Raw genomic sequence first — 15,680 nt, forward strand, 5'->3', positions numbered from 1 at the left:
TCTAACCAAAGTACATGAACTCACACTTTCTCACATTATGTTCCATCCACATTTCTTTGCCCACTCTCTTAGCCTGTCCTTGTGCAGCCTCCCCTCTTCCTCAACACTACCTGTCCCTCTACTTATCTTCATGTTATTTGCAAACTTAACAACAAAATCCTCAGTTGCTTCATCCAGGTCATGAATTCTTGTGGTCCCAACATTGACCCCTGCAGAACTCCACTAGTCACCAGTTGCCATCCTGAAAAAGGCCCCATTATCCCTACTGTTTGTCTTCCGTAAGTCAGCCAGTCCTTTGTCCATGCCAATATCTTGTCCTTAACACCATGGGCTCTTTTCTTATTTAGCAGTTTTCTATGCAGCACGTTGCCAAATAGATCTCATCTACCGGCTTTCCTTTGTCTAACTTGCTCATTATCTCCTCAAAGAAGTCTAAGAGATTTGTCAGGCATGACATCCCCTTGATGAAGCTGTGCCAACTCAGCCCTATTTTACCATGCACTTCCAAGTACTCGGCAATCTCATCCTTAAAAACGGCCTCTAAAATCTTACCAACCACTGAGATCAGGCTAACCAGTTGATAATTTCCTGTCTTCTCCCTCCCTCTCTTCTTAAACAGAGATGTTAAATTATCCATTTTCCAATGATTCCTGAAAGATCACCACCAATGCCTCCACAATCTCCTAAGCTCTCTCCTTCACAATCCTGGGGTGTAGTCGATCAGGTTTGATTGATTTATCCACCTTCCCAGCACCTTGACCTTAATGATGGCCACTAAACTCACCTCTACCCCGACTGTCTTGAAGTTCTGGTATGCTACTGGTGTCTTTCTTCATGAAGAATGATGAAAGTATCTATTGTGTTTCTCTGCCATTTCTTTTTTCCCCCATTATTACTTCTCAATGGTCCAATGTCCACTCTTGCTTCTCTCTTACCCTTTACATATCTAAAAAATCTCTTACAATCTTCTTTATTACTCACTAGCTTACCCTCATTTTTCATCTTGTCCCACCTTATTGCTTTTTAAAGGATTCCCAATCCTCTGGCTTCCTACTAATCTTCAACACCTTCTATGCTTATGTCTACAGAATTAAAACGCCTTTTTGATTCACAGCCTGTTCATCACTTTGTACATTCACTTCCTACATCACTGGTTCACCATTGCAGCAGTGCAGTACTATCCAGGACAAAGTTTGATTGGCGCCCCATCCACATTATTCAACATATACCTTTCACCATCAAGGCAAAGTTGGTGGCAGTGTGTACCACCTACCAGATGCACTGCAGTGACTCACTAAGCCTCCTTCCATAACACTTTCCAAACCCACGAACTCTATCACCTGAAAGGAAATGGACAGCAAATGCTTAGGAACATCACTGAATTCCCCTCCAAGTTACATATCATCTTGACCTTAAACTATATCACTATACCTTCATTGTTGCTGAATCAAAACCCTAAAGGTCCCTCCCTAATAGCATTGTGGGTGGCTATTCACTCTAAGAAAAGTGGTTGAAGAAGGCAGCTTGCCACCATTTTCTCAAGGGCAATTAGAAATGGATGTTAAAATGCTACTCTAGCCAGTGATGCCTATATCCTATGTGCAAATATAAAGGAAGTAAAATCTTTGAGATGAAATGCAGAAACTTGTCAAGGTTCCTTCAACAGCACTTTTCAAACTTGTGACTTTTATCTTCGAGATGAACAAGGGCTCAGATATGTGAGCGAACTATTATCTTCAGATTTTACTCCATGTCACTTGTTACCCTGATATAGAAATATCATTCATTGTCACTGAGGTAAAATCTTGGAACTAACCCAATGGCCCTGTGTAGATTTGTCTACACTACACAGGTTAATGGTTCAACCATTTTCTCAAGGGAAAATAGGAATTTTTCCAATGATCCTATATTCAGGAATGATGAAAACAAATTACGGGAGATCAAATGGTTTAGGATTAGCATGGATGTCATGGATACAAGTTTGGCTTGCTAACAGGAAGCAAATAGTCGGAATAAATAGGTCTTTTTCAGGCTAGCAGTTTGTCATGAGTGGTATGTCACAGGGGTCGATACTGGGCCCTCAACTCTTTGCAATTTATAAATAATTTGGATTAAGAAATTGAAGGTTTGCAGCTAAAGTTTCTGATGACACAAAGGTAGGTAGGAAAGTGAGTGCTGAAAAGTGTATAAAGGGGCCTCCAATGGGATATTGATAGCTTTAGTGAGTGGATGAAGAAAGGGGGATTTCTTTCTGGAAAATGGAATATAATGTGAGACAGTGGGAAATATTGGAAGAAAGAATAAAACAGAAGCATATTATCCAACTGTAGAGAGTTTGCAAAGTTCTGAGATACAGAAACATCTGGGTGTTCTAGTACGAGTCACAGAAGGTTAGTATGCAAATAAGCAAATAATAGGAAAACTCATGAAATGTTGTTTATCACAAATTGAGTAGGGAGGTTATACTTCAGTTATATAGGGCATTGGTGAGACTGCATTTAGAGTACTATATACAGTACTGGTCACTGTACTTATGGAAGGATTTTAATGTGTTGGAAGCAATTTAGAGAATGTACACTAAGCTATACCTAGAATGAGCGGATTGATTTATATGGGAAAGCTGGACAAGTTAGGCCTGTATCCTCTGGAATTTAAAAGAGTCAGAGGTGACTTAATTGAAACATATAAGATCCTGAGGGGACTTGACCAGATGGATGTTGAAAGCATGTTTCCTCATGTGTGAGAATCTAGAACTAATGGTTGTACTTTAAAAATTAGGGAACGCTGATTTAAATCAAAGATGAGGAAGTTTGCAGATGACACCAAAATTGGAGGTATAGTGGACAGTGAAGAGGGTTGCCTCAGAATACAACAGGATGTGGACCAGATGGGCCAATGGGCTGAGAAGTGGCAGATGAAGTTTAATTCAGATAAATGCAAGGTACTGCATTTTGGGAAAGCAAATCTTAGCAGGACTTATATACATAATGGTAAGGTCCTAGGGAGTGTTGCTGAACAAAGAACCCTTTGAGTGTAGGTTCATAGCTCCTTGAAAGTGGAGTCACAGGCAGATAGGATAGTGAAGAAGGTGTTTGGTATGCTTTCCTTTATTGGTCAGAGTATTGAGTACAGGAGTTGGGAGGTCATGTTGTGACTGTACAGGACATTGGTTAGGCCACTGTTGGAATATTGCGTGCAATTCTGGTCTCCTTCCTATCGGAAAGATGTTGTGACACTTGAAAGGGTTCAGAAAAGACTTACAAGGACATTGCCAGGGTTGGAGGATCTGAGTTACAGGGAGAGGCTGAACAAGCTGGGGCTGTTTTCCCTGGGAGCATCGGAGGCTGAGGGGTGACCTTATAGAGGTTTACAAAATTATGAGGGGCATGGATAGGGTGAGAGGGAAAATATATAAAAGAGACCTACGGGGCAACTTTTTCACGCAGAGGGTGGTACGTGTATGGAATGAGCTGCCAGAGGATGTGTGGAGGCTGGTACAATTGCAATATTTAAGAGGCATTTGGATGGGTATCTGAATAGGAAGGGTTTGGAGGGATATGGGCTGGGTGCTGGCAGGTGGGACTACATTAGGTTGGGATATCTGTTCGGCATGGAGGGTCGGACTGAAGGGTCTGTTTCCATGTTGTACATCTCTATGACTCTATGAAACATATTTTCTGTCAGAGGGTGCTGAGTCTTTCGAATTCCTGTCCTCAAAAGGAATTTGATGCAGAACCATTAAATATTTTCAAGGCAGAGATAGATAGATTCTTGATTGCCAAGGAAATCAAAAATTCTCTGGGGATATGCAAGAATGTAGAGTTGAGGTTAAAAATCAGATCAGCAATGATCTTATTGAATAGTGAAACATGCTTGAAGGGCTGAATGGTTAGATTGAGGAAACAGTAGTAAAGAAGAGGAGTGATGGGAGAAGAAGATTGTAGGAAAGCTGAGGGTTCTGAGGAAGTGTTCAAATGAGGTGGACAGGATTCCTGGACTCATGACAGATGACTGTAACACTCTGGCAGTGAAGTAGAGGCTCCCTGTTTGACCAGGAGGCTCTTCCAAAATTTGCCTGTAGCTAACTGATAGAAGGTTGCACCATTGAAAAGCTTCCTTTGCTATAGAATCATGTGCATCTCTTCTGCAATCATTAGCAATTCAAGTTTTAATTATAATTGCATGGTAAACAGGGAAGACCAAAGCAGTGGAAGTGGAAAACATTTCTAGTTCTACAGCTATGAATGGCATTGCACAGTGAGTAAGATGTTGAAGGTGATTCTGAAAGATAGGATTTAGATGCACTTAGAGAGGTAATGATTGATTGGAAATAGCTGGCAGGGTTTTGGTGCAAGGGAAATCATGTCTCACAAACTAAACTGAGTTTTTTGAGCAAGTAACCAAAAGGATTGATGAGCTGTGGACTTGAACTTTAGTAAATGCCTTTGACAAGGTTCCACAATGTGCACTAATTAGTAAAGTTAGTTCGCATGGGATTCAGGGTAAGCTTAGCATTTAGATACATAATTGGCTTAACGACAGGAGACAGATTGGTGGAGGAAAGTTGTTCTGGATGTAGGTTTGCTCGCTGAGCTGCAAGGTTGATTTTCAGACATTTCATCACCATATTAGGTAACATCTTCAGTGAGTCTCCAGATGAAGCATTGCTGATGTTTCCTGCTTTCTATTAATATGTTTGGGTTTCCTTGGGTTGATGATGTCATTTTCTGTGATTCTGTCATTTCCAATTCTTTTTCTCAGGGGCTGGTAAATCAAGTCTTACTCGATGTGTTTGTTGATAGAGTTCTGGTTGGAATACCATGTTTCTAGGAATTCTTGTGCATGTCTCTGTTTGGCTTGTTCTAGGATGGATGTGTTGTCCTAGTGGAGGTAGTGACCTTCCTTATATGTATGTAAGGATACTAGTGAGAGAGGGTCATGTCATTTTGTGGCTAGTTGATGTTCATGTATCCTGGTGGCTAGTTTCTTACCTATTTGTCCAATGTGATCGTTGTCACTGTATTTTGTAAATGACATTAGTTTTGCTTGTTGTCTGTATAGTGGTGATGATGAAGGGCTTTTGCCCAAAGCATTGATTTTCCTGCTCCTCAGATGCTGCCTGATCTGCTGTGCCTTTCCAGCACTACTCTAATCTTGACTCTAGTCTCCAGCATCTGCAGTCCCCACTTTCGCCAAATTGATTAGAACATTTATCACTCAAACATAGAAGGTTAAGAGGCAACTTTACAGAGATTTATAATTATATGAGGGGGATAGAAAGGAGAATGGCAGGTATCTTTTTCTTGTGGGGGGAGGGTGTAGATTTCAAGACTAGGGAGCATATTTTTTAAAATGAGAAGAGAAAGATTTTAAAAAGACATGGGGGCAATTTTTTTTACACAAGATGGTTCATACATGGAATGAACCTTCAGGGGAAGTGCTGGATGCAGATACAGTTCCAATGTTTAAAAGACATTTGGATAAGTATATGGATAAGAAATGTTTGGACGGATATGCGTCAAGCACAGCCAGGTGGGACTAGATTAGTTTGGGGTATAGACGGGCATGGACTGGTGAGACCAAAGGTTGTTGTTGTAGGTCTCTCTAAATCCTTACAGATTCTATGACTCTATAAATCCTGATCTCATCCCATGTTTACATAAGATCAATTAAACTTTGATGGAGCACAGCTTGATTTTCACAGCATAACAGTGAATTATGGATGTCATAAAATAATGTCATCTGAGTTACTGTGAACAATGTCAAGGAAAACAATTTAAATAGTAACAAGAGTAGGTGTGCAGGGGAGGTCACAATTTAATGAAATTACAAGTGGACTGTTAATCCAGAGACCCAAGTAATGTTCTGAGGCCTGGTTTCAAATCCTGCCATGGCAGATGGTGTAATTTGAATTCAGTAAAAATCTGGAATTACGAATGTAATGATGGCCACGAATCCATTGTCAATTGTTGGGAAAAGAAACCTATCTGATTCACTAATGTCCTTTAGGGAAGGGAAAATGCCATCCTTACCTGGTCAGCCTACATGTAACTCCAGACCCACGGCAATGTGGCTGACTCTTAACTGCTCTCTGGGCAATAAATGCTGGCCTATTGAAAGTTTTAAAGCAGTGCAACATTGGCAAAGATCTAGTGAGATGAATCTCTATCTGATTTGCTGACTGTTCCATAACACATTCTATTCTTGTAAAATCAGCAAAGACAACTGGAAGATCTTGTCTGATGAGTAACCATATCAACATTTAAATTACAAAGTCAGCACGATAGGAAAATCCTATACATTCCATATTTCCCTTCACCTCAAATTCAGCACTGTAGTTCTAAGTTTAGTGATAGGCAACAATAACAATTTACATTTGCACCTCAATTTAACATAATGAAATGTCCGAACACTCTGCATGGAAGTGATGAAACAAAATTCAAAACAAGTGTTGCATAAGAAGATATTAGAGCAGTTTTGTTTTTATTCACTCACCAAATGTGGGTGTTGCTGGCTGGGCCAGCATTTATAACCCATCCCTAGTGGGCGGCACGGTGGCACAGTGGTTAGCACTGCTGCCTCACAGCGCCTGTAGACCCGGGTTCAATTCCCGACTCAGGTGACTGACTGTGTGGAGTTTGCACGTTCTCCCCGTGTCTGCGTGGGTTTCCTCCAGGTGCTCCGGTTTCCTCCCACAGTCACAAAGATGTGCGGGCCAGGTGAATTGGCCAAGCTAAATTGCCCGTAGTGTTAGGTAAGGGGTAAATGTAGGGGTATGGGTGGGTTGCGCTTCGGCAGGTCGGTGTGGACTTGTTGGGCCGAAGGGCCTGTTTCCACACTGTAAGTCTAATCTAATCTAGTTGCCCTTGAAATGATCATGTAAGTTGCCGCCTTGAGCTACTACAGTGCATTTGGCATAGGTACACCCATGGTGCCATTCAGGAGGGAGTTCCAGGATTTTGACACAGCAACACTGAAGAAGTAGTGATTTTTTTTGAATCAGGATGTGAGTAGCTTGTAGGGAAATTTGCGGATGATGAATTTTCCATTAATCTGCTACTTGTTCTTCTGCCAGTGGTCAGGAGTTTGGAAAGAGTTAAGGAACCTTAGTGAATTTTTGCAGGGCATCTTGTAGATAGTACAACTGCTGCTACTGAGCTTGAATAGTGGAGGAGTTATATGTTTGTGGAAGAGGTGCCAATCATGCAGGCTGCTTTTAGTTGGGCGCCTTCAAACATCTTGAGTATTGTTAGAGTTGCAGCTATCCAAGCTAGTGGGGAGCACTCCATCTGTGCCCTACAGATAGTGGACAGGCTTTGGGGAGTCAGGAGATGAGTTACTCACTGCAAGACCTGCTTTTGTAGCTATAGTACTTGTACAACTAGTCCATTAAGTTTCTGGTCAATGGTAACCCCAAGATGTTAATAATGGGGGAATCAGTGATAGTGGTACCAGAGTGTCAAAGGACAATGATTAGATTCTTTCTTGTTGGCGATTATCATTGTCTGGCACTTGTATGGTGCAAATTTTATTTGCCATTTGTCTGTCCAAATCTGGTTATCCAGGACATGGACACCTGGTCATTGACTGCTTCAATATCTGAGGAATTTCAAATGGTACAATTTCTGACCTTATGATTGAGGGACATCATTGATGAAGCAGCAGAAGATGGTTTTACCAAGGACACGACCCTGGGGAACTCCTACAGAGATGTACTTGGAGCTAATATGACTGACCTCAATTACTACAATCATCTTCCTTTGTCTGGGTATGGCTGCAACCAGCGGAGAGTTTACCCTGATTCTCATTCACTCCAGTTTTGCTAGAGCTCCTTGATGCCACATCAGTCAAATATGGCCTTGATGTCAAAGGCTGTCATTCTTACCTCTTGAATCCAGCTTATGCTTGCACCAAGGCTGTAATGACATTAAAAGCTGAGTGACAGTGGCTGAACCCAAACTAAGCATCAATGAATAGGTTATTGCTAAGCAAATGCTGCTTGAAAGATCTATTGATAACACCTTCAATCTTTACATATGATTAAGAACACTGATGGGGGCAATAATTAGCTGGATTCACTTTTTATGTAGAAGACAGACCTCAACAATTTTTCACATGGTCAAGTCAATGTCAATGTTGTGGCTGTACTGGAACAACTTGGCCAAGGGTAATGCACATTATAGAGTACAATTCGTAAGGATATTGCTAGAATGTTGCCAGGACCCAAAGTCTTGGCAGTATCCAGCACCTCCAACAATTTCTTTATAAAACATGGAGCAAATGAAATTGGCTGAAGACTGGCACCTGTGATGTTGGGGACTTGTGGGAGAGGTCAAGATGGATCATCGACTTGGAGGAGAATCTTAAAGAAGGAGAGATGGAACAGTTTAAGGTAAGTATGGTAGTATGTGTTCTAAGCCAATGAATGGACAGCTGCCAAAGGCACAGCAGTGAAAATCAGAATTAGAAAGGAATGTAATGGATGTATTTGAAAACAAGAATGAAGTTTTGAAAATTTAGTCCAAGAAACAATGACTGGATTGCTCGATAATAAAAATTCATCAGCATATAATGTTGCAATGATTACCTATTACAGTTCCCATTTCTAAGTCAAATGGCCACAGACAGTGATTAAGGTAAAGGATTGGCTCCAGTAGTAAACAGACCCTCTATCACTGATGAAATGATCAAAACATATGCAAAGTAGCTAAGATTTATAAAATCTATGAGAAAGAAAAACTTATGAAGTGTATTTCATTGTCTCAGGGTATAACAAAGCATAATACAGCCAATTAAAACATTTGGAGTGCAGACACTCATAATCAGGCCAACATGAACTTGTGCTTGCTTTATGTAGTAAGCAATAAGGTAAAGAAAATTGGATAGGAATTGGAACAAACATGTCAACCGATGTCATGTTTGCAACTCGTTAGTTCTACAAGACTAACTTACACAGGCAAAAAAACTTGCTCTGATTGTTTAGCAGCAAACATTTCCAAAGTTAAGTACAACAGAGACCACATTAAGTATATTATCAGGTCCTAAATGGTTAAATGCTGGATGTATCTAAACACACTGATGAATTAATAAGCCAATATGTAACAAATATTTTATCAGGAGAGCATGTGATTTATATCTGAAATTCAAATGACTATCTTTATAACATTCTTAGGAAGCACTTTGATTTTTAATTTTCTCTATTAATTTTCCTGCTGCATTTGGAGTTTCTCCAATTCTATACTAACATTCTAAATGAAATTGCTTGTTTCTGCTGTGATGTAAGGAATATTTATACTTTTGTCATGCATAAACGTATAATTAAACACATACTCGATCAGATTAATTTCTGTCTTAGCTCCCTTAAAACCACTTCAAGGTTAAGTGCTTGATATTATACAAGAAGAGATAAAGAAATATAGAGCAATTATCATTGTTATTTTAAGGTACAATAGCAAATGCCAATGCAGGTACAATAGCAAACACCAATGCTTACTCAATATTTTCTTCAATAAACAGATGCAGGTTCCTGTGAAATGTGCTAGTAATTGCCAGATGTGTTCTTTGCTATTATAGTCCCAGAAATGTCACCCTAATTCACAGTAGAAATTTCAGATGTGCCATGGAAGACACTTGACATGTGATAATACATTTTGTTTTTACAGTCCATCACCTTCAGTTTATTATACGCATACTGTCTGGTATCTGATTTTCTGTGTGGCTGATTACATGACTGATTGATGTGGAAGCACAAATAGAAACTCATTTCAAAAAAGTAAACTGCTGTAATATTTATACAGGATATGGTATGGGTATATTTGGGGTATAGAATGCGATGCTTGGATGTGTGGAGGAGACAAGTTCAATTGAGCCATTCAAGAGGGCATTGGATAATTATTTGAATAAAAGTAATATGAAAGAGTATTGAAAAAAGCAGGAGATAGGCACTAGGAAATTGTGCACATAAAACGAGCTGCTGCAGGCATGATGGGTTGAATGTCCTCCTTGTGTTTTGTAACATATCTGTGATTCCATGATAATTTAATGAGATGCAGAATATTGGATCTAAATGTTCATTTTTAGTATTGTTGTAAAGATTGTGTCTTTTTATTTTGTGGTTTTAAAAACTGGGGACTGAAATGAGAAAGCTGTTTCAAAAAAGCAGGGAATGAAAAAATGGCTGTAGTTTTGAAAGCAAATAACCTGATAACCACTGCAGATATCCTAGAAACAATTTTTGAACAAGCAATAACTGAAATGAAAATAACAAATGTTTGCGATCACAGTGGATCAGACAGCATCCGTGGAGAGACAGCAAGCTAATGTTGCAAGTCTAGATAACACTTCATCAGAGTAACTGGTTAGCAAGGTTAGATCACTTGGAACACAAGGAGAACTAGCCATTTGGATACAGAACTGGCTCAAAGGTAGGAGCCAAACAGCGGTTGTGGTGCAGGGTTGCCTTTCAGAATGGAGGCCTGAGACCAATGGTGTGGCCCAAGGATTACTGCTTTTCATCATTTATATAAATGGTTTGGATGTAAACATAGAACATATACTTAGTAAGTTTGCAGATGACACCAAAATAGGGGGCATAGTGGACAGTGAAGAAAGTTACCTCAGAGTACAATGGGATCTTGATCAGATAGGCCAATGGGCTGAGGAGCAGCAGATGGAGTTTAATTTGGATAAATGTGAGGTGCTGCATTTCAGAAAGGCAAATCAGGGCAGGACTTAAAAGTTTAATGGTATGGTCCTGGGGAGTGTTGCTAAACAAAAAGACTTGGAGTGCAGGTTCATAGTTCCTTGTAAGTGGAGATGCAGGTAGATAGGATAGTGAAGAAGATATTTCTATGCTTTCCTTTATTGGTCAGAGCATTGAGTATAGGAGTTGAGAGATCATGTTGCAGCTGTACAGGATGTTGGTTTGGCCACTTTGGAATATTGTGTGCAATTCTGATTTCCCTCCTGTAGGAAGGATGTTGTGAAATTTGAAAGGATTCTGAAAAGATTTATAAGGATGTTGCCAGGGTTGGAGGGTTTGAGCTATAGGGAGAGGCTGAACAGGCTGGGGCTGTTCTCCCTAGAGCATCAGAGGCTGAGGGGTGACCTTATAGAGGTTTATAAAATTATGATGGGCAGAGATAAGGTAAATAGACAATGTCTTTTCCCTGGGGTGGGGGCATCCAAAACTAGAGGGCATAGGTTTAGGGTGAGAGGGGAAAGATTTAAAAGAGACCTAATAGGCAACTTTTTTATGCAGAGGGTGCAGCGTGTATGGAATGAGTTGCCAGAGGAAATGGTGGAGGCTGGTACAATTACAACATTTAAAAGGCATCTGGATCAGTATATGAATAGGAATGGTTGAGAGGGATATGGGCCAAGTGCTGGTAAATGGAACTAGATTAATTTAGCAAATCTGGGTGGCATGATGATTTGGATGAAAGGGTCTGTTTCCGTGCTGTACATCTTGATGACTCGATGACATGATCACTCAATGACTGAAATGAGTTGCATATAATGTAGAGCCCAGAGACTGTGTACTGATGCAGCTTTTGCTGGCAACAAGAAGTGATTGGTGGATGGATGAATCACTAGTTATTCATGACACCAGAGATCTTTCATGCCTGCAAACAACTGTCTGATTCGTTCTCAGGTAACTGGATAACTTGGAACTAGAAACAAGTTACAGAGAGAAAGAGTGTTCAGTTCTTCCCCAGATCACATTCTCTGTACTGTACAGTCAAAGCTCACTCTGAAAATGTGTTGCTGGTTAAAGCACAGCAGGTTAGGCAGCATCCAAGGAACAGGAAATTCGACGTTTCGGGCATAAGCCCTTCATTAGGAATCAGTCAAAGCTCACTGTAAACCGAATAACCAACCAGTTTAAGCAGTGTAAGCAGCTAGAGAAAGATGATTGAAGCAAAGTGTAGGCCAGCAGAAGAGTCATAAAGATCATTTCAACAACAACACCTGGGAACAAATAGTACTGAACTGTCCTTCTGGTCTTTCCCCTCCATCCATAAACTATTTAACTCTGACTCTGGACCACTGGTGCTGGAAGAGCACAGCAGTTCAGGCAGCATCCAACGAGCAGCGAAATCGACGTTTCGGGCAAAAGCCCTTCATCAGGAATAAAGGCAGTGAGCCTGAAGCGGGGAGAGATAAGCTAGAGGAGGGTGGGGGTGGGGAGAAAGTAGCATAGAGTACAATATGCTACTTTCTCCCCCCCCCCACCCTCCTCTAGTTTATCTCTCCACACTTCAGGCTCACTGCCTTTATTCCTGATGAAGGGCTTTTGCCCGAAACGTCGATTTCGCTGCTCGTTGGATGTTGCCTGAACTGCTGTGCTCCTCCAGCACCACTAATCCAGAATCTGGTTTCCGGCATCTGCAGTCATTAGTTTTTACCTATTTAACTCTGACTGTCTGTTAATCTGAGTTTAAGGGGGAGTGTATAAGGGGATTAAGTTTTGATCAGTAGTTTATCTGCCAACAGTTTACAACTGTTTACCTGTAACTAAAGGGAACGAGGGATGCAACTAGCCAGCAATGTCCACATCCCACAAATGAATTTAAAAAGCTATATTCTTTGACCAAGTCCAATATTACCAGAATGTAGATGTGTCCAAAATTAACATCACCTGACTTGAAGAGGCACTCTTCAATGATGAAGGAAAGGATGCTTCAGATTATTTTAGTGCTCTCATCCAACATCAAGGTGAAGCTGGCAAATATCATTCTAAAGTATGCCAACTGTTTTACATTTTATATGTAGCTCATTAGTTTAGAAAATATTAATACAGTCTTTGCTAATTTTCTGTTTCTATATACTGCCTCCTACTTCATCCATGAAAGTCAAGTCAATTTACTTAAAGGAACTTCAGAGCCAGCTCTGTCCTGTACAATTTATGCCTCACCAGTAAGCCGAGCAATATACCTCCAAGTCAAAGTGGTCTTTACATCAGCCGTCTGAAAGAGTGTACTAATTTCTACGATGTTCATTGTATGCACACTGGTCTAACTGAAAAAAACTGACTTGAATGAGACCAATACATCAGTTCAGGTTAGAATTAAATGAATTTACTCTCACTGCTGGTACCAAGTGAAGCTAAGAGCATGGCCTCCCATCCCAGAATATGATCAAGATTTACAAGATGTTTTATCTGAATAGGTTTCATTTTTCAGTCCTCTGCTACTTTTTAAAAATCATTCAGGGAATGTGGACTTCACCAGCTGGGCCAGCGTTTATTGCCTACATCTAGTTGTTCTTGAGAATGTGATGATGAACTGCTTGTTTGAATTGTTGCAGTCCATTTGGTATGTATACACCCATAATGTCATTCGGGAGGAAGTTCCAGGATTTTGATCCAGTGTCACTGAAGTAGCCATAATATTATTCCAAATCAAAGAGTCATGCAGGGGAAACTGCAAATAGGGTGTTCCTCTGTATCTGATGCCCTTGTCCTTCTAATGATGGTAGCCTTGGGTTTTAAAAGTGCTGTCTGAGGTGCCTTGGAGAATTTCTGCAGTGCATCTTAAGGCTTGCTGCTATTAGTTGGTGATGGAAGAAGTGAATGTTTGTGGATGTGCTGCTAGTGAAGCCTGCTGCATTGACCTGGATAGTGTCAAATGTCTTGAACACTGCTGAATCGCATTCATGGTAGGGATTATTCCATCACACTCCTGACTTATACTTTGTAGATGGTAACTAGGCTTTGGGGAATCAGGAGTTGAATTACTCAGAACAGTATTCCAAGCCTCTGGTTCTTGTGGCCACTGTGTTTATAGTCAATGTTAACTCATAGAATGTTGACAGTGAGGGATTCAGCAATTCCAATGCTATTGAACATCAAGTGATAATGGTTGCATTCTCTTTTATAAAGAGATCGTCATTGCCTATACTTGTGTGACACAAATTATAACTTGCCACTTGTCAGCCCCTGCTTGGATTTTTCCAGGTCTTATGGCATTCAGAAACAGACTGTTTTGATATCTGAGGAGTCACAAACGGTGCTGTTATATCAAGGGAAGGTCATTGATAAAGCAACTGAAGATGGTTGGGCTTAGGACATAAACCTGAAGGTCCAGCTGAACAATGCTGGCCTTTATACCCTAAGATTATTTGTCCCACCCCTCTTATCCATGCCTATCAATTTATCATGTGTTTATCTGGCTTCTACTTATCATATAAAAATTGTTTATCTCAATCACTTCTTTGCATTTCTCTGGGTAAAGAAGTTTCTAACTAAATTCCTTTTAGATTTATCAGTGACTGTTTTGTATTTACAATATCTAGTTTTGAATAGCCTCACAAGTATAAACACTTCCTCTGCATTTACATTATCAAAGTCTTTCCCGATAGCACACCCTTGCAGTTCTGATCTCATCATGTAAACACCGGCTTTCTTCAAGTAAACTGGTTGAGTATTTTTTGTGTAACTGACCCCTAGTTTTTTTATTTCCAGATTTTTAAAAACTGAATTCAAATGTTCATACCAGTATGGGATATTTTTTTAACAATTTGTTATTTGTTCACTGGCTTTCTAGTCCATAAATATAACTATTATGTTTTTGAACCCCTTCAGAATTAAATATGGCTGCGCATTTGTTTTGGTTTACGTAGTTCATTTTACGCTGAGATAGAGAATCTCAGGAAGTTGTTTGGCCCATCATAACCTTGCTAGCTCTCTGCAAACACAACTCGACTAATCCCACTGAATTTCCCAACCATTTATTTTTCTTTTCAGGTGCTTATTACAGTCCCTTGGGAAAACTACGATCAAAACTTTCTGTGTCACACATTCAGTCGAGATCCTAACCACATGCTGTAGAAAACATTTTTCCCATGTCACCATTGACTCTCCATTCAACCGAAATCTCAATTCTTTTGCCAGCCAGAGCAGTTTCATTCTGTTTGCACTCATCATTTTTTAAATTCTCTATCAAGCCCTGAGCTGCTCTAGTCCCTGAAAGCGAGCTTGCTATCCTCCACCTATTTTAGTACTATAACAAGATTCTGTTACTCTTAAGTAACTTATTTTGATGCATAGTACATCCCAGTTCATAATAAAGCAATTAGTACTGGCCCTGAGACTGCACCTTTGTGCTGGAGAATGACTATAACAGAGAAAAATTTTCATTTATATTGTCCCTTTCACAATCATGGGACTGACAGTGAAAGAAAGATTTAGAGATGAAATCAATGAATGAAACATGACAGCCAATTTGTACATATCCAGACTCCACAAACATCAGTAGCCAGATAATCTGTTGTCCTGCACATTGGTCAAGGGATAAATATCAGCCACGACACTGTGGAAACAAGGGAAACCTTTCCTGCCCATAAACTTCCAGAGGACATCAGAGGATGTTTAAAAGACATTTGGATAAGTACATGAATGAGAAATGTTTGGAGACTTCTGGACCAAGTGCAGGCCGGTGGGACTAGTTTAGTTTGGGATTACGATCAACATGGATCAGTTGGACTGAAGGGTGTGTTTCTGTGTTCTATGACTCTATGAGGTGAGAGGGGAAAGATTTAAAAGGGACCTAGGGGCAACTTTTTAAACACAGAGAGTGGTGCGTGTATGGAATGAAAAGCCAGAGGAAGTGGTGGAGGCTGGTATAATTACAGCATTTAAATGGCACCGGGCTGGGGGGGTAAATGAATAGGAAGGGTTT

This window comes from Hemiscyllium ocellatum, chromosome 3 (genome assembly GCF_020745735.1).
Source record: "Hemiscyllium ocellatum isolate sHemOce1 chromosome 3, sHemOce1.pat.X.cur, whole genome shotgun sequence".
Taxonomy (NCBI): Eukaryota; Metazoa; Chordata; class Chondrichthyes; order Orectolobiformes; family Hemiscylliidae; genus Hemiscyllium; species Hemiscyllium ocellatum.